Source organism: Aegilops tauschii, chromosome 7 (assembly GCF_002575655.3).
Source record: "Aegilops tauschii subsp. strangulata cultivar AL8/78 chromosome 7, Aet v6.0, whole genome shotgun sequence".
NCBI classification, from domain to species: Eukaryota; Viridiplantae; Streptophyta; class Magnoliopsida; order Poales; family Poaceae; genus Aegilops; species Aegilops tauschii.
In genome coordinates, this window is record NC_053041.3 from 52,125,633 (window position 1) to 52,145,194 (window position 19,562).

Sequence of the window (19,562 nt, forward strand, 5' to 3'; positions counted from 1 at the left end):
TTTGCTTTATTTCAAAAAAAAATCAAAAAAAATCCTAAAGGTCCCCCAGATTGCGGCACGCCTCGTGCCACGTGGTGGCCCTTTAGTAGCGGTTCGTGTTGAACCAGTACTAAAGGGGAGGGGGCCTTTAGTCCCCACACTTTAGTGCCGGTTGCAGAACCGACACTAAAGGGCCTTACGAACTGGTGCTAAAGCCTGGTTCTGCACTAGTGATTGAACATCTCAACTGGAAGAGATCACAAGATTCTATTTAACATTAGACGCACACAACCAAAGGTGGGTAGCTTAACTAGTGTTCCACCGCCACCCAAAACATACCACTTATCTAGATGTATCTACCAAGGCTCATACTTCAGCCGCCGGTGGACCTGAATCCTCCCTCGCCCCGAACGGTGGCAAGGAGGTCCTCCAGCTCGGTGACCTCCGGCGTTGCGATCACCTGGACAATCATCAGCGCGACGCGGTTGCCGGGCTTCACGATGAAGTCCACCTCTGAGTGGTTGAAGAGCATGATGCCCACCGAGCTGCGGTAGGTAGCGTCGATCACCCCTGCGGCCACGTCAGGAAATTGAAAACTTGTTAGTACGCGTCAACGTCCAAATCCAGTAGAGTATTTTCTTTCTATATAGCACATGCACATGAATCAATGGTAACAGCCGGAGGCTAGTCCTCTTGTTGCACGAGACGTGACGAAGGCCCTTCCCCTCCTTGTTGCACGAACGAATCAAAGGAAGACACTACCGCGAGACGTGAAGAAGGTTGGATCCCCTCCTTCTGTAAATAGCTCAGGTACCTAAAGTTGTAAGGAATCTTAATATAATGAACTCATAGTAATGCATAATAACAAGAAAAATAAATAAAAAATGACCATGAATCCTAAAGAAAAGGATAACTCTGTGAGTCAGGTTGACTGTTTTGAGACACAGGAAAGGATAATGTTGGTAATAGTATTCATTGACAAGAACAATGGGCCGAGATTTCTCAAGTGACATTTGTTTCACCAACAATGATTAGCGATGGGGCATGCAAGATTTACCTGAGCAGCATCGGCATACCATCTGGTCCTTGCAAGAACTTGAAGGCCATGGTTCTTTGCTTTCTCCCCACTGGCTAGCACAAGTGCAGCAGTACTATCGCTGTACATTGAAACACAAGAATGGCACTATAGTTACACTTCTAGGCAAACATTGCTTTACATAACTTATATTAACCATGAGAAAGCCTAAAATTTGAGGTACGAAATAATATAGCTTCAGTACACTCTTAAGATGATACATTTACTACTATAGATATACATCATAGTTTGGCTGCATGCTACATTACAAAGGTAATCTGATCATGTAAAAATAAAGCTACAATGCTACACTAAGAAGTATCATAATTCTGAATGAAATTGTTGAGTTTAGAGGTATTAAACAGACACACTTCTATCACAGAGATCAATATCTACTAGCTTAAATTCAAATGCTTTACTTAAGATTGTGATATCATACTGGACTCTGGCTGCATATTAATTACTCTATAATGTTTAAAGGGAGCACTATATTGTAGGACTACCTTTGCAAGACTATTATCCTTGTCAACAACAACTGGTGGTCTGCCTCTACTAGAAGGAATTTCAACATGGTCAACAATATATCTTTGAAATTGGTACCTAAGAGACAATATTTCATACAGAAGGAGTTTTTGGGGCTCAAATAATGCACACACCGGAATAAGTTCCCAATGAAACGTGCCTCTGTCTCGAGCTACTATTCCATGCTCATTGCTCTCGACGGCATAAGCATCCTACATGAAAGAACAACCAGGATTTGGTTATTCATTAGTGTTGATCTCCACAGGCAGCTAACAGTGTATGTTGATGCACAATGTACACATCAAATCCCCCAAAACCGAAAACCAAACCCCAAAGAACAAGACGCACACAAGCACGCACGGTCTACAAAACCAAGACCCAATATACAAACCCAAACGGCACACAGCAAAAAAATGGTAACGAAACCCCAAGGCCCTCTTTTAGAATTCTTTTGGACTACATCAGGTTCTGCTGGAGCTTAGCTTGGTTCTTGTAGCACCGCAGCAGTAAGTGGTAGGCAAAACAAGGCCCAGCGTGCGGGCGGTGTAGCCTGTTGGGCAATGAACATTAAGCAAAAAAAATTTGGGATGATTGTGCAGTGATTGGTAACCAAAGCTGCGCTCCCTATCAGTCACCACAAAGTAAGCATATGCACATGAACAGAATATGCATGAGTATGACTAAAAAATAAAGATGAAACTGTTGCTCGACATTGACAGTAGGGAAGCAGAGAAACACTTCACTAAACAAGAAACAGTGGTACTTTTCTACACAGTAATCACGTCTATATCGTACAGATACTTTTTCATAAATAAACACAATATTTGATCAGCCTAGAACTAGCACAGATCAACTTTACTAAAATCAGTAGCATCACCATTAGGACCTAGTACGACCAACGTGGATGTCATTTGTGAACACATTTTTTTAAGAAAAGGGGGACTGTCCCCGGCCTCTGCATCAGAATGATGCATGCAGCCATTTATTAAAATAATCGTACAACAAAGTCTAGATAACCAAAAAAAAGACTCTCATAGAGCCATAAACATGAGAAGGATAGCCTTAACCAGCGGAAAAAGTAGAAATGGACAACTAAACACCTATCCTATTACATGACTGCCATACAAACCGGTTGAAGATACCCTGAGATACCATCTTCCATCGGGTAGACCCAGTAACCAAACGCTCCCTGGCGTCCGTCGGAGTGAGTAGCGGCCACATACGGATTAAAGCAGTGGACCTAAACATAACCTGCAAAAATTGAATAGTTGTCTTCCTGTTAAAAACCAAATAATTCCTGCAATTCCATATAGACCATAATAAAGCACATACTCCTACACGGATATGTTTCGCTGTCTCTGTCTCTACTCCATTTAGCCACGTCCCAAATAACGTGTGGATGCTATTTGGAGGATCAATATTAAATGCTATATGTATTGATCGCCATAGGACTTTGGCCATCGGACAATCCAGAAAGAGGTGTTTGATAGATTCTTCATGGTCACAGAAACTAAATCTCTGTGAGCCTTCCCAATTGCGTTTTGCCAAATTATCCTTAGTTAGAATCACTTCCTTGTGGACAAACCACATGAAGACTTTGATTATTAAAGGTACCTTGACTTTCCAGATATGTAAAGACGATCTTGGAATAGAACCTGAATTAATAATATCCAAATACATGGATTTCACTGTGAAAATTCCATCTGTGGTTAGTTTCTAGTGCTGACTATCAGGTTGTTGAGACAGGTTGACATCCATCAATCTCCTAACAAGATGGATCCACGCTTCCCATCGATATCCCATCAAAGACCTCCTGAATTGAATATTTAGAGGACTGGACTGTAATACCGTGACAACGTATACTTCTTTACGATGGGAAAAATTATAGAGAGATGGATATTGTGTGGCTAGAGGCGTCTCCCCTAACCATGTATCCTCCCAAAATCTCGTAGAAGCACCATCGCCAATGATAAAGTTAACTCTACTGAAAAAGGCCGATTTCATTCTCATCAAACCTTTCCAAAAAGGCGAATCATTGGGTCTAGCCGTTACCTGAGATAAGGTCTTAGACTGAAGGTACTTGTTACGCTGAATTTGAGCCCATGTTCCATCTGTCTCTATGGATAACTTATACAGCCATTTGTTGAGTAACTTATACACCCAAACGCTACTACTAACCTCCTTGGTCTTTTGTCCTACAAATGACGTCCCATTTAGTAAGTCTGTACTTTCTTTTCAGCTCGTCAATCTGCCACAAGAAGCGCGATGGATAGAAATTCAATGTTTTCCGTACCCCTACTAGTACCTCAAAGAAGAAGGACAGGAGGAACATTGGCATGCTCGTCAACACCGAACTAATGAGAATTACCGGCCTCCATAAGACATAAGTTTACCCTTCCAGCAACTTAGTTTTTTTTAAATCGATCTTCAATGCACTTCCATTCTTTATTAGAAAGCTTGTGATGATGAATAGGTATGCCCAAATAGCTGAAAGGCAAGGAACCCAATTCATACCCAAACAATTGTTTGTAAGCTTCCTGTTCGTCTTTAGCTCTCCCAGAGCGGAACAATTCACTTTTGTTAAAATTAATCTTTAGCCCCGACAACTGTTCATATAAGCATAACAGAAGCTTCATATTTCTGGCCTTCACTAAATCATGCTCCATGAAAATGATTGTATCATCAGCATACTATAGAATGGACACTCCCCCATCAACCAAACGTGGGACAAGTCCTCCTACTTGGCTATTTTCTTTAGCTCCTCCTATCAGCACTGCAACATATCCAGAACTATGTTGAACACGATAGGAGACATCGGATCTCTCTGTCTAAGACCCTTATTTGTCTTGAAATAATGAACTATGTCATCATTCATGTTAATCCCGACACTGCCTTTTTGTGTAAAGGCATCGACCTGGTTCCTCCAGGACTGGTTGGAACCTTTCATTTGTAAGGCCTACTGAAGAAACGACCACCTAACCTTATCATACGCCTTCTCGAAATCCACTTTGAAAACCACCCCATCAAGTTTCTTTTTGTGGATCTCATGGAGAGTTTCATGGAGGACCACAACCCCTTCCAGGATGTTTCTGTTCGGCATGAAAGCAGTTTGAGTCGGTTGTACCATGTTGTGTGCAATCTGCGTCAGTCGGTTAGTCCCCACCTTAGTGAAGATTTTAAAACTGACATTAAGTAGGAAGATTGGGCGGAACTACTGAATCCGCACCGCCTCCTCCTTCTTAGGTAGCAGCCTGACTGTCCCAAACTTTAAGTGAAATAGTTGCAAATGACCAGAGAACAGATCATGGAACATTGGCAGTAAATCACCTTTGATAATATGCCAACATTTTTTGTAAAACTCTGCCAGGAAGTCATCTGGCCCTGCGCCTTATTATTCTTCATCTGAGAAATAGCCTCAAGCACCTCTTTCTCCAAGAACGGGGCAGACAAAATATCATTTTCGTCATCGCGAGTTGAGGAATATCCTCAACCATGGATTCGTCCAAGGACACAAAGCTATCCTTTGTTGCCCCCAAACAACTGCTTATAGTAATTGGCAGTGTACAACTTGAGGTTCTCATGCCCCACGATTGTACCCTCATCCTGTTCGAGCTGAAATATTTTTTCTTATGATGCTTACCATTAACAATCATATGGAAGAATTGTGTGTTATCGTCACCTTGGACGAATTTTCGCACCTTAGCCCTAAGTCCGCATTTGAATTCTTCTTCCCTAAGCAACTCTCGCAGTCTCTGTTTCGCCTTCACTTTAGAATCTAGCTCTCCTGTATCTAAAATGGATGACTCGGCTTTCAGGTCAAGCGCATTAATAAGATGCAGGAGCTGTTCCATTTCCACCTTATAAATGCCGCTCATATGGTTTGCCCAGCCTCGCAAAAACTGCCTCAAGTGCCTTATCTTATTTTGCCATCTCTCCAGATTTGATCTCCCTCCGGAATCCCTTGCCAAGGAATTGAGATGTGAAGTTATCTCAACCCGTCTCAAAGAGGGCGATGAAATCCAACTTGTGTTCGGCAGATGCCCCTGCCAGGAAACTTCATTTAGCCAAGTCTGCCAAACCTCTGCTATTCCAAAAAAATCCCTTTCATTTTTCATCATAAATTTTTTTAGTACTCCGGATTCTAGCACTTCTACGCACAGTGGAAGCCGAATAAAGTTTCCTCTTCCAAGTGCACTTAGGCTTGACCTGCTCATCAACTCGGTCCATATAACCAAGCTCAGTGAGCTTACATGCCTCTGGTTCCATGGGGTCGACTCCCGCTGTGAAACTAAACTCGCATCCTCCTCGGACCCTGCGGGTGAAGTTGCAAGATCCTCACAAAAACAATCAAGAGACTGAACTCCCAATGAAATTATTTCGGAGTCATTCAAAGGTTTAACAGCCGCAATATTTTGGATCATCTCCATGGCCCGCTCAGCCTTGAGATCTAACAGATCATTTACTGATTTTGCAATTACTTTTTCGTTTCTACCCAACGAAACCCCCAATTGATTCGCATTAAGAATAATTTGATTAATGAAAAATGCATAATGGGATTGGAAATATTAACTGACAAACATGTGGTGCCCTCAATGTAACGAAGCTTGGCCGCCCGCATGGCACGCTCTAGGTGTAGGTCATCAGCATCCGGTTGATCCTGAATGCGGCTGCTCATCCGTCTACCTTCCGACGTTGGACCTGGGATCCCTCCGAAGGCTACACATTTGATTGTCCAAACTGGGAATACCCATGAATCTCTCTCTATTAGACGACCATAGCATATTCTAATTGTTCCTAACACCACTCTGAATTGATATGATGTTACCATCAGAGCTAAGATAGCAAAAACTACATAAAACACTGAAGCATTCCATCATGAGTGTAGTGCTCCAACAACACAGTTACTGGAGTAGTTCACAAGGATATTAGACTTGCCGCAGTGGGTCATCTTGGCCATGCTTGAGCTCGGGCAAGACCTCTTGGTCGCCCTAGGAGCAGACCCCTCCCGCCCCTCCTCCTTAAGAAGAGCAGGGCCGGTCGCTAGGTGCGCCCCTCCTCCACCCCCTCGATCAGGGCAAGATCGGTGCCCTCTTGCTGTCATTGTCGTCTCCGTGCCATGGTGACCTGCAGCAAAGGGACGGATAGGACGAGATGGTGAGGTGAGGAGGAGAGGGTGGACCCGAGAAAGGAAGGAGGTGAAGGGCCTACCTGGGCAACGCCGGTGACGGTTATCGCAAGATCCGGCCTCACCATCGCTGATTGTGGTGGATTTCGGCAAGAACAAGGGAGGCGCGAGAAACCCTAGCCGCAGGCAAGGGTGCAGGACTTGAGGCAGGGATTTGGATGCAGGGGAGGAAGGGGTGGAGCTTGGGGGCGTGATGCGCGTAGCCGAAGCTCGCCGGAACCGGCCGACGTGGGTGGTGGCGGTAGCGAGGTGATCGTGGGGGAGAGGAGCTTGACCTAGAGGGGTAGGAGTGAGGTTCGCGCGAGAGAGTTTACTTTTTTTGAGGAATTCACGAGAGACCGTTTGGTGGGGTGGGAATGGATCGGGGGGTGGTTGGTGCGGCAGTGGACACGCTCAGTAGTAGCATGGGGTGTCTCACCTACACTCAAGGTTGTCAGAATCGCGACTTTAAATCGGATCAGAGCGGAGCGCAAATCGTAGAATCTTCACTATCAGGATCGTAGAAATGTAGATTCTATCGACTAAAGTCGTAGAATCAGAGGGGTTAGTTTGGATCGTGAAATCGTAGAATCGTATAACAGAATCGCGATTCTGACAACATTGCCTACACTTTAGCTATTCACTTAGTAGTAGCATAGGTTTTACAGCTATGACAGCATGGTTTTTGCCCTCTTTTCTTTGCCCGATTTTCAGTTGGATTGAATTTGAATTTTGCAGTTTTGAATCTTTTCATATGGACTTAAACACTTGGGTACCCCTTGGCTTTCACCCAAGTGTCCCATTTCCCTCTCTAACCATCATTCCCTCTCTGGTTCACCTCAAATAAATATATGGAATATTTTTCTTAAATGAAAAATATTCATTTCCCTTTCTTAAACGCTAGCTAGCTCTATGTGCTCCAAAGCAACCCCAATTTTTCTTGCCCACAAAAATCTGAGAAAATTCAAAAATATTCTTTGAACCCTAGGGCACCTTCCTGAGCAAAAATATTGCATAACGTTTTGGAATATTTTTGCTACAGAAAATATTTTCTGTTCTGGACAGAAATGGTGGTTTCTACAGCAACTACCATTTTACTTGCTCCATTGTGGCTGTTTTTTCTTGTGCATCATCACCTTAGTAGATGATTGCTAACCTCCAAAGCCCAGCCCCCAACTCCCAGCCGTTTGACCACAGTAAGCTCTCAAAGTTACTGATCAGAAACTTACTTGGCTGTAGAAATCTATCCTATTGCGTCTGGGTCCAAACCAAAGCGTGGTCATCTTCAAAACTACCACGAACAACAAGCCAGACATGCATTTTGGACTTAGGTCGGCCTGAGGGCAAAGTTCACGCGGTGACCACGCGTGTACATGATGCCAACCTGCTTGTCGCCGCGCTCTGAGTGCCGCCGAGCGCTCTGTTTCGCGCGTGCTCGCTTCCCCGACTGCCTAAGCGTGCCAACCTCGCCACAATCTTCGTCCAAGCTCTCTTCACTCTCCCCTGGCACTCACCGACGCCGGAGCTCGCCGCAGCGAGCACGGGCGCGGTCCGGCCAATGCAACAGTGCGCTCTGTACTGTGCTCGTCGCTTTCCCCTCGATCCTGTGCTCATCCCCGTTCGCCCACAGTCCCCGCGTGAGCTGCGTCGCCTTCTCCCTCTCTCACTGACGCCGCTCGTCGCCGGGCGCCGTGTCCAGGTGTCCACCGACGGAGGCCGAACCCCCCTCGATGCTCGCCTATAAATGGAGCCCTCCCCAGCCTCCTCGAGCACCATCCACGACTCCCACACACTCCACAACCTCATAGAAAGCCGTAGCCCGGCCGGGCAGGCCTAGGGCCGCCGTCCCCGAGCTCGAGCTCGCGATCCCCTCAGGTCGTCTCCGTAGCTCCGGCCCCTCCCAGGCCTGGACAACCCTTCCAGGGCTCCGCCACTCTCCGGTGGTGCTGTTCCGCCAGGTTGGAGCCCCTGGAGTCGCCTATGTTCGCCGTCGTCTTCATCTCCGGCGACCTCCGCTCTCTGCCTCCGCTAGAGATGCAGATTCCGATGCCGTCCGACCACGCCTAGCTACTCTACGGGTACGGGCAGGTGCGCCTCCGTCTCCTCTCTCGATCCCTCCCTCTCGTTTTGGCCAAGAAGCCCTCGTCGCCGGCGTGTGCTCCGGCGAAGCCGCGCCGTCCTCTATTTCCTTCCCCCTCTCCCCCCTCACCTGACTAGTGAGGCCCCCTAGTCAGCCACTCAGTACGCGTGTGAAGCGGTACGAGTGGTGGCGCCCTGAGGCTTTACGCCTTCGACGTCACCGCCCAGTCTGTTTTTATTTAAATTCAAATTCATATTTTTCCAGAGAGTTCAAGCAACCAAAACTCTTTAACCATAATTCCAAATGAATTGATTCTTTTTGCATTGTGTTCTTTGTAAAGAAATCTAGTAGCTCACCAAAAATGGGATTTTTCTATGCTGTCTAGATTTTCTGGTGCATTTCAGAAGGGTTCTTGATATTTTCTTGTTGTGTTTAAATTTATTTTCAGAGGATGAGGCTTGTCTTGAGGATCACCAGGAGGCTTGTGAACCTCATCTGCACTAAGGCAAGCCACAGCAACATTTTCATTGTGCCATTACAATATTTGTAATTTTCCTACTTGAATGAATGATTTAATCCATGCATTTAAATAACCATTATGTTAATTATATTCTGTTAGTTGCTTGTTAAGTTAATATGCTTTATTTACAGAAAGTTTAAAGCTAGCTAAGTTGGTAAAGAAACTAGAATCAATTTTTGGGTATGATAGAGTAATATAGTTACGGATATAAGTAATTATATGGATTTATTTTTCTTGCATGAGAAAAATGATAAATTTGCTAGAAAAGATTCTATTTAAAGTAAGGTTTAATCCTAACCAGAGAAGTGTCATGAGTTGTTGATGTTTATGCTTAGTGTGGATATAGTTGACTCAGTCATTACCGTTGATATGTGATGCATATGTTAGTGTTGCATTTTCATGGCATACTATGACACCGGTTATTTTTATTTTAAGTTGAACCTGATAATAACTCAACTTGAATATATCGGTGACCGGGTCATTGTGCCACTGAAACGAGTTTTTCCCAGTGCAACCACATTTGCCTTTATGGGAAGGCCTTTATTCGGTCCGTTGTCATGCCTCTGGTCGGTGCCTCCAACGAGGGAAGGTTATGGGCGTGCGGTACCCTGGCCCGGTAAGCAGACATAACCTTGTGTGCCCGTTGTTGAGATTTTGGTACAGTGTCCCCGTGTGGGACAGTTTATATTTTGGCCACGACGGTGGTCGTTGTGTCTTTGGTAGACACGCGGCCACCCAGGACTAGCCCAGTGGGGAGTGAGTCGGAGTGGCCGGGAGAGTGTCATGGCAATGGAGGGGTTTTGTCGGAATGCCGTTGGTCCACCCGAATGGGAGTGCGAGGCCATGGGTTCCGTGGTGCGGGTACAGTGCGCTACCTCTGCAAAGTGTATTAATCTATCGATAGCCGAGTCCACGGTTACGGATACGGTCGAAAGTAGGTCACACCATGGGTCAACGTTTAATAAATCATGCACACTAAGTCATGAAGTTTGCACTGTTGATGATGGCGGAAAGGTCATATTGTTGTTTTGGACCAAGTGTTGGTCGTGGTTGTGATCGCCGGAAGGATCACCGTTTGAGACCAAATATTGGTCGTAGTTGTGATCGCCGGAAAGATCACGAGATATCCCCAGTTAAGACCTTGAGGGTGGTACAATTGTGATCCAAGAGCAATCACCATTGGTAAGCCAGTTCGAGAGATTTTTGTCTCCGAAGTATGATCACAGCATGTTGGCTATCTTGTTGCATTATTATAATTGGTTAATTATCATGATATTGTTTGTCATTATGTTTATGTTTGTTGTGAGCTTGCAAGTACATTCAATGTACTGACCTGGCGTGTCATGCAAGATTTCAGGAAAGTCTCGTTGGAAAGGAGTGATGTCCGAGTCTAGATCGTGTCCACATCGGTGTCCCCGTGCTATGGAGTTCCGCTACGACGTTGTTCCGCTGCCGCGTAGTTGTTATGATCGAGGCCCCTTTATGTTCACTAAATAATGTACATATTGTTCAGTCGCACCGTGTGTGCCGCTTGGCCTCGCTACCTGTTGTAATATAAACTTTGATCCGCTACCATCAATAGAGCGGTCGTTTTCTGTACCAAGATGTTGTGTGTTGCCAGACGACATTGTCTCTGGGGTGGCAATGCATGGTAAACCGGTTGCTCTGAGCCGGGGTGCCACAACGCTTGGTATCAGAGCCGTGCTGACTGTAGGCCACGCTAGACTACGACGTGTTAACTGGACATCAGATACGAGTTTAAGTTGAGTGCCGGTAGCATTTGTAGCTGGTTGTCGCATTGCATGCAATTGCTTTATTTTTATGCTAACCTACTAATGGTTGTGAGTGTAGATGGCTCCGGTGCCGTATACGTGCCAGTTGCAGCTAATGCCGTTCACATCGCCGCATCTCCTCCGTAACGTGTGGCATCGGCTGTATCCCCTCGGTGACGACCTAGTCTATCGTGTGTACCGGGAGCGTCTAGCTGACTCAGTGTATGAGTATCACGCAGTGGTTACTCTGCGCACCAGTTCCGACTCTAGCACTTACACTCGTACCTCTCGGAGCCGTTACGCTTCTACCTCTTCTCAGGCTGTCCAGTTTGCTGCATTCAAGGTCCTTGTCGAGCTTCGTTACAACGAGGTCCGGATGCAGAACCACACTGGTTTCTACTACTATCCTTCTCTGCACGACAATGGTCGTGTCCGTTTCCCTATCATTGATTCGGAGTCTGACAGTGTTGCTAGCCATCTTGCTCATTATATCACCACTAGCTATTTATGATCCACGAGCTGGCTCGAGAGCTGAGTCGCGCTCGTACTGCTTTAGCCTCTGCCTTAGTCACTAGTAGATCTGCCACTCTCCATCCTCCCTGGGATTTACTCCTTATATTCCAGCCAGTTCTAGTTCCCCTGTTTCACCGGTTACTCCTCCGAGTAGCTCGGGCGCCGCGACCGTGAATCCTCTCAGTGCCCCTTTCTGAGTGGGTTTCACTTCTCACTACTCCTGTAGCCCCGATGCTTCACCCTACACCTACCCCAGAGTGAGAGCCCTCGAGGCAGCGCCGTCGTGTTACCTTTAACCCGGAGGTCTCAGTTAACCTCGTCAGTTCAGGATCCGAGTCCGCTTCAGCAGAGGACCCCGCAGCGCCAGCAGAGCAGTAGAGCTTCTGAGTATTCGCAGTCATCAGGATGGTGTACGAGTGTAGTCGTATGAGTCATGAGGTTTCATTTCATGTATGAGAGTAGTTGAACCTGGCATGTTGTTTATCTTTCATGTATGAGTCTATGTATAATTATGTTGGAACTCTATTTTATTCGCCGTATTTTCTTCGTCATTTCGGTTTTTCTCGGGCTTTTGTTGCTGGCTTTCCCCAATTTATTTTGAATGTTTCTCATCTCGGTTGCGTTGCCTTGGGAAAAATCACAATAGGACGCCGCGGGGAGGCAGCAGTAGCAACGTTCGCAAGGGTAGTCCTGTTCGTCATTCCGCACGACAGGCAGGACACTCCCCGAGCCGTACATTCCACCACCGCCTCCACCGGCAAATCCGCCCTCCACCGAGAAAATTCTGCGTATGTTTGAGGAAAGACGGAATAATGATCTGATTGAAATATTAAGAAGTGTGCAAGCTATCGTTGGGCATAATGGAAATCAGAACGGTCATCACTCCAAGCTGTCAGATTTTCACAGGACCAAGCCTCCCAGTTTCAGTCAGGTTATTGACCCCTTGGATGCAGACGATTGGTTGCGAACCATTGAGAGGAAAATTGAGATTGCTCGTACTGAAGAAGATGATAAAGTTCCATTTGCAACTCATTATCTTGAAGGCGCTGCTGCCATATGGTGGGAAAATATAAAAGCCATGTGGCCTGCTGATGAAGAAATCACCTGGTCAAAATTCAAGGATCAGTTCCGGAAATATCATATCCCTACTGGAATTTTGAAGACCAAGCAGCGTGAATTACTCGTGCTCCTCTAAGGAAATCAGTCTGTGGGTGAATATTTGCAAAAATTCAATCATCTGTCACGTTACTCCCTTCATGACGTGGCCACTTAAGAAAGAAAGAAAGATTGACAGATTTCTTGGCGGATTAAACCCGCAACTCTGGTGTACTCTCAGTATGTTTGATTTTCCAGATTTCCAAACTCTGGTGAACAAGGCTTTCATTGCTGAAAGGGAGCACAAGCTTGTATCGGATAATAGGCCTGCTAACAACGAGCACAAGTGCAAGTTTCAGCCAAAGAAGGATAGGCAACCCGTACAAAAGGCTCGTACCTGGCAGCAGACTCAGGTGGAATACAAGCCCAATTGGCAACAGAATGTTAACAAGACCACCACCCAAGTCAAGAATGTCGTGACCAATCCAGTGCACGAGGGGCGCCAGTGCAACAATTCTTGCTTCAGTTGTGGACAAACCGGACATTATGCCAGACAGTGTCTCAAGAACAGCAAGGCGAATGCTCTATTCAGGCCACTAGTCAATTTTATGGAGTCATGCCCGAACCAGCAAAACATCACTGGGCACGTGCATCACCTCTCCGCCGATGAAGCCCAAGAGAACCCCGAAGTCGTCATTGGTATGTTTTCTGTTAATAACATACCTGCAGTCATTTTATTTGACTCTGGGGCTTCCCACTCTTTTATTTCTTGGAGTTTTGTTGCCCAAAACAAATTTCCTTGTTCGCTTTTGGGAAAGAATATGCTGGTACAAATCCCGGGATCCTTAATCAAGAGCAATCTGGTCTGTCGTAATCTTGAAGTCAATATCAACGGAGTCTGTTTTCCTACTTCTTTGTTAATTATTGAGTCTGCTAAGTTGAATGTTATCTTCGGTACGAATTGGCTGACTCAATATCAAGTATGCATAAATTGCGCGACCCGAGAATTCACTTTGACCAGTCAGTAGGGCAGCCTATCGAATTCTATGCTCGCAGAAGCATACCCAAGAAAGAAATGGTCTTCACTTCTGTGGCTGAATTGGAATTAATTCCTGTGGTCAGTGAGTTTCCTGATGTATTTCCAGAAGAGCTGCCAGGCATGCCACCAGATCGAGAGCTTGAGTTTGCAATAGATCTTGTGTCCGAAACCGCACCGTTATACAAGAAGTATTACCGGATGCTCTCATCAGAATTAGTGGAGCTAAAGAAACAGCTTGATGAGATGCTCCAGAAAGGATATATCCGTCCCAGCTCTTCACCATGGGGATCACCTGCTATCTTCGTGGACAAAAAGGATGGCAGCCTCCGCAACTGTGTGGATTACCGTCAGTTGAATGACATCACCATAAAAAACAAATATCCGCTGCCAAGGATTGATGGCTTGTTTGATCAGCTCAGTGGGGCCAAGGTATTCTCCAAGATTGATTTACGGACAGGATATCATCAGCTCAAGATTAAAAAGGAAGATATTCCTAAGACCGCATTCATCACTCGATACGGTCTTTATGAATATACAGTTATGTCCTTTGGTCTCACCAACGCCCCTGCCTTCTTCATGCATATGATGAACAAAGTATTCATGGCCTTCCTCAATAAGTTCGTGGTAGTCTTCATCGATAACATACTTATTTACTCAAGAAGTGAAGAAGATTACAAAGAACACCTCCGAACAGTGTTACAACGACTCCGCGACCATCAGCTATACGCCAAATTCAGTAAATGCGAATTTTGGCTCAAGCAAGTTGGATTTCTTGGACACTAGCCGTGGACCCGAGCAAAGTAAAGGATGTGCTCGATTGGTTGCCACCCACAACTGTATCCTAGATCCGGAGTTTTCTTGGATTAGCCAGATATTACCGTCGTTTCATTGAAGGATTTTCCAAGATTGCTAAACCCATGACGGAGCTACTCAAAAAGGATAAGAAGTTTGAATGGACTGAGGACTGTGAGAAAAGTTTCAATGAGCTAAAGATACGGCTGACGACTGCACCTGTGTTGACTCTTCCTGATATCTACCGCAGTTTTCATGTGTACTGTGACGCCTCTAGACAAGGACTTGGATGCGTACTTATGCAAGACGGCAAGGTAGTCGCCTATGCATCGCGACAGCTATGACCCCATGAGGGAAATTATCCTACTCATGATTTGGAATTGGCCGCGGTGGTTCATGCTCTAAAAATTTGGAGACACTATCTCATCGGGAAGAGGTGCCAAATTTTTACCGATCACAAAAGTCTCAAGTATATATTTACTCAGCCAGATTTAAATCTCCGTCAACGAAGACGGCTTGAGTTAGTCAAGGATTACGATCTTGGAATAAATTACCACCCGGGTAAGGCCAACGTTGTTGATGATGCACTCTATCGAAAGCCTGTTAGCATGAATATCATATTGAAATCCTTGCCTGCTGAACTTCAAAAGGAGATTGCTCAGCTCAACCTGGTCATAGTTGATGCCGGCCTTGCTAATAGTTTGGAAGTTTCCCCCACACTTGAGGAAGAGATCCGCAAGGCCCAGCCAGCTGACACCATCCTGCAGAAACGTGCCAGGAATATGGTAGTAGGACAGACTTCAGATTTCTCGAAGGAACAATTTGGTACCCTCCGCTTTCGTGGAAGGATTTGTGTACCCAATCAAGCGGATTTAAAGCAGAAACTCCAGTCAGAAGCACACGAATCTTCGTATTCCATTCACCCTGGAGGTACGAAAATGTATGAAGACCTTCGACAAATATTTTGGTGGGATGGAATGAAGAAAGACATTGCCTATTTCGTGGCCTGTTGCGACATATGCAACAAGGTGAAGGCGGAGCATCAGAAGCCAGCCAGACTTCTCCAACCGTTGCCAGTTTCACAATGGAAATGGGATGATGTCTGCATGGATTTCATCACAGGACTACCTAAGACTCAGTGGGGCAATGATGCAATCTGGATCATAGTGGACACCTTAACCAAGGTTGCTCAGTTTATCCCAATCAGAACCACATATCGAGCGGATCAACTTGCACAGTTGTATTTATCCAGAAAAGTCAGTCTGCATGGAGTACCCCGAACCATCACTTCTGACCGAGGTTCACTTTTTACCTCTGCTTTTTGGTCACGTCTCCATCAGGCCTTGGGGACAGCGCTGAAATATAGTACTGCTTATCATCCTCAGACTGATGGACAGACAGAGCGGGTAAACAAAATACTCGAAGATATGCTGCGAGCCTGCGCTTTGGCCCAAGGACCTAAATGGGAAGACTGTCTGCCATATGCCGAGTTCTTTTACAACAATAGCTTCCAGACCAGTCTAAAGATGTCACCATATGAGGCTTTGTATGGCCGTAAGTGCCGCGCTCCTTTAAATTGGTCTCAAACTAGAGATAGCCGCATCTCCGGAACAGATCTCATGATGGAAGCTGAGAAACAAGTTAAGGAAATCATAGACAGATTGCAATTGGCCAAATCTCGACGGAAGAGTTATTATGATGCAAAGCACCGACAGATCAGTTTTGAACCCGGAGAACACGTATACCTCCAAGTTACTCCTATGAAAGGAATCAAGAGATTCCAGACTCGTGGAAAGTTGGCACCCAGATTTATTGGTCCATTTCCAGTTATGTCACGAGTGGGTACTGTTGTATATCAGTTGGAAGTACCCCCTAAATTGCCGGACGTGCACCACGTGTTTCATGTTTCAAAGTTGAGGCGATACATATCGCTGCCTGAGAAAAAGACTGCTATGACTGAAATAGAGCTGGCAAAGGACTTAACATATGCAGAGAGACCGGTTAAAATTTTGGGTCAGATGGAAAGGGTCACTCGTAGCAAAGTAAGGAAGTTCTACAAGGTTCAGTGGGAGCATCACACAGAGTCAGAATCAACGTGGGAAAGGGAAGAATTTCTAAAGGCACATTATCCAGAATGGTTTTCCCAAGCAACCGAATCTCGAGGACGAGATTCATTCTAAGTGGGGGAGGTTTGTGACAGCCCGGTTTTTGCCCTCTTTTCTTTGCCTGATTTTCAGTTGGTTTGAATTCGAAATTTGGAGTTTTGAATCTTTTCATATGGACTTAAACACTTGGGTACCCCTTGGCTTTCACCCAAGTGTCCCATTTCCCTCTCTAACCATCATTCCCTCTCTGGTTCACCTCAAAATAATATATGGAATATTTTTCTTAAATGAAAAATATTCATTTCCCTCTCTTAAACCCTAGCTAGCTCAATGTGCTCCAAAGCAACCCCAATATTTCTTGCCCACAAAAATCTGAAAAATTCACAAATATTCTTTGAACACTAGGGCACCTTCCTGAGCAAAAATATTGCATAACTTTTTGTAATATTTTTGCTACAAAAAATATTTTCTGTTCTGGACAGAAATGGTGGTTTCTACAGCAACTATCATTTTACTTCCTCCATTGTGGCTGATTTTTCTTGTGCATCATCACCTTAGTAGATGATTGCTAACCTCCAAAGCCCAGCCCCCAACTCCCAGCCGTTTGACCACAGTAAGCTCTCAAAGTTACTGATCAGAAACTTACTTGGCAGTATAAATCTACCCTAGTGCGTCTAGGTCCAAACCAAAGCGTGGTAATCTTCAAAACTACCACGAACAACAAGCCACACATGAATTTTGGACTTAGGTCGGCCTGAGGGCAAAGTTCACGCGGTGACCATGCGTGTAGACGATGCCAACCTGCTTGTCGTCGCGCTCTGAGTGCCGCCGAGCGCTCTGTTTAGCGCATGCTCGCTTCCCCGACTGCCTAAGCGTGCCAAACCTCGCCACAATCTTCGTCCAAGCTCTCTTAACACTCCACTGGCACTCGCCGACGCCGGAGCTCACCATAGCAAGCACGAGCCAGGTCCGGCCAACGCAACAGTGCGCTCTGCACTATGCTCGTCGCCTTGCCCTTGATCCGGTGCTCATCCCCGTTCGCCCACAGTCCCCGCGTGAGCTGCGTCAACTTCTCCCTCTCTCACTGACGCCGCTCATGCTAGTAATGGCACACCAGACATGTGGTGCGCCATTGCTATGTAGCAGTGGCGCACCATGTGCTGGTGCGCCATTAGTGTGAAAGACACTAATGGCGCACCAGAAACACGGTGCGCCATTAGTAACAATTTTTTTTATTTTTCCATATATACTAATGGCGCACCAGGGCACAGTGCGCCATTACTAGTTCTAACTAGTAATGGCGCACCAGCCACATAGTGCGCCACTATTATATTTTTTATTTTTTTGCAAAACTACTAATGGCGCACTCTTCCACGGTGTGCCATTAGTGTATATTTCATGGACACTTGATCTCGATCCCCCTGCATCTCGATCGTTATCCCACCTCGCCAGATCCGGTCCCCCTCGCCGCCGAGCACCCCCCGCACCCTCTACCCCGCTCCACGGCCGCCGCCGCCGACCCCCCGCACCTTTCCCCGCTCCACCGCCACCGACGACCCACCGCACCCTTCCCTGCTCCACCGCCGCCGACGACCCACCGCACCATCCCCCGCTCCACCGCCGCCGACGACCCACCGCACCCTAGCTCCCCCGCTCCACCGCTGCCGACGACCCACCGCACCCTCCCCGGCCCGCTCCACCGCCGCCGCCGACCCCCCGCACCCTCCCCGGCCCGCTCCACCGTCACAAATGAATGCAACTAAAATTGCAAAAAAATAACAAATTTGATTATATTTTCAAATAACAAATTTGATGATATTTTCAAATAATAAATTTGATGAATTTTTTTCATATTCATAAATATTAATAAAAAATAATAATAATAAATAATAATAATAAAAATTACTTATGGCGCACCTCTGGCTGGTGCGCCATTGCTATATAATTTTTTTTACTAATGGCGCACCCATCGTGGGTGCGCCATTGCAAGAAAAAACATTCTAATGGCGCACCGCTCCCGTGTGCGCCATTAGTAAGTTTCCCCCCTTAGCTAATTCCTCCCTCTCCCTCGCCAGTCCACTCGCGCGCTCACCGGCCTGACCCACGACGCCGCCGCCCCGACCCCCGCCGCCCCCGCGCCCCCCACCACTGCAGCTCCCCCGCGCCGCCGCCCCCGCGCCCTCGCGCGCCCCACCACTGCAGCTCCCCCGCGCCGCCGCCCCCGCGTCTACCTGCCGCCCCACCTCGTCTTCCACGCGCCAAATCGAGCGGCGGCCAGGTAAATCCCTCCTGACCCGCTAGCGTCCACCTCGACCTCCCTCCTCCCCTCCATTCCCTCCTGACTCCTCCACCTTCCCTTCTCTCTGCAGGATCGGACGAACTCCATCATCGAGCAGAACCGGGGAGAGCTCCAGCCCTACCCACCTGCGTCCAGTGCAGGTATGCTCATCCACCTACACCATCTACCAAAGTCACTGCAATCAAGAGTACACAAAGTCTAGATACACCTGTTAGTTGCTACTCCATCTAACAGTGCTGCCACCATGTTCATGTCCTGTTAATCAAGAGTGCTACTCCATCTAACTGTCATGAGGGATTATGGTGAATTTGCAATGCAATGACAGTACTACACCTGACGATTTGCAATGCCAGTGTGAATTTGCAGTGCAAAAAAATTGCCAGGTCTGCACAATTGTTGTTCTAGTTACTTTCGAAACAAGGAGAGCTTTGATGCTGACTAGCATGCTGATAAATTATGAGAAATTAAAGTTTCTCAGATATGCCAGCAAGAAAATTCCTGTTGTTAAATTCACTGAAAATTCAATTAACTTGGCTTTACTGAAAACCTTACTGAAACTAAATTCAGTTAGCTGGGTCATCTTCCACTTGAGAGGCTGGAATGATAT

At 46.3% G+C, this 19,562-nt stretch overlaps 1 pseudogene; it reads right to left on the bottom strand.

Annotated features, from left to right (window-relative positions):
* Positions 1-352: 352 nt before the first annotated feature.
* LOC141020645 (uncharacterized) lies at positions 353-8,354 on the bottom strand (annotated as a pseudogene).
* Between the last annotated feature and the right edge of the window lie 11,208 nt (positions 8,355-19,562).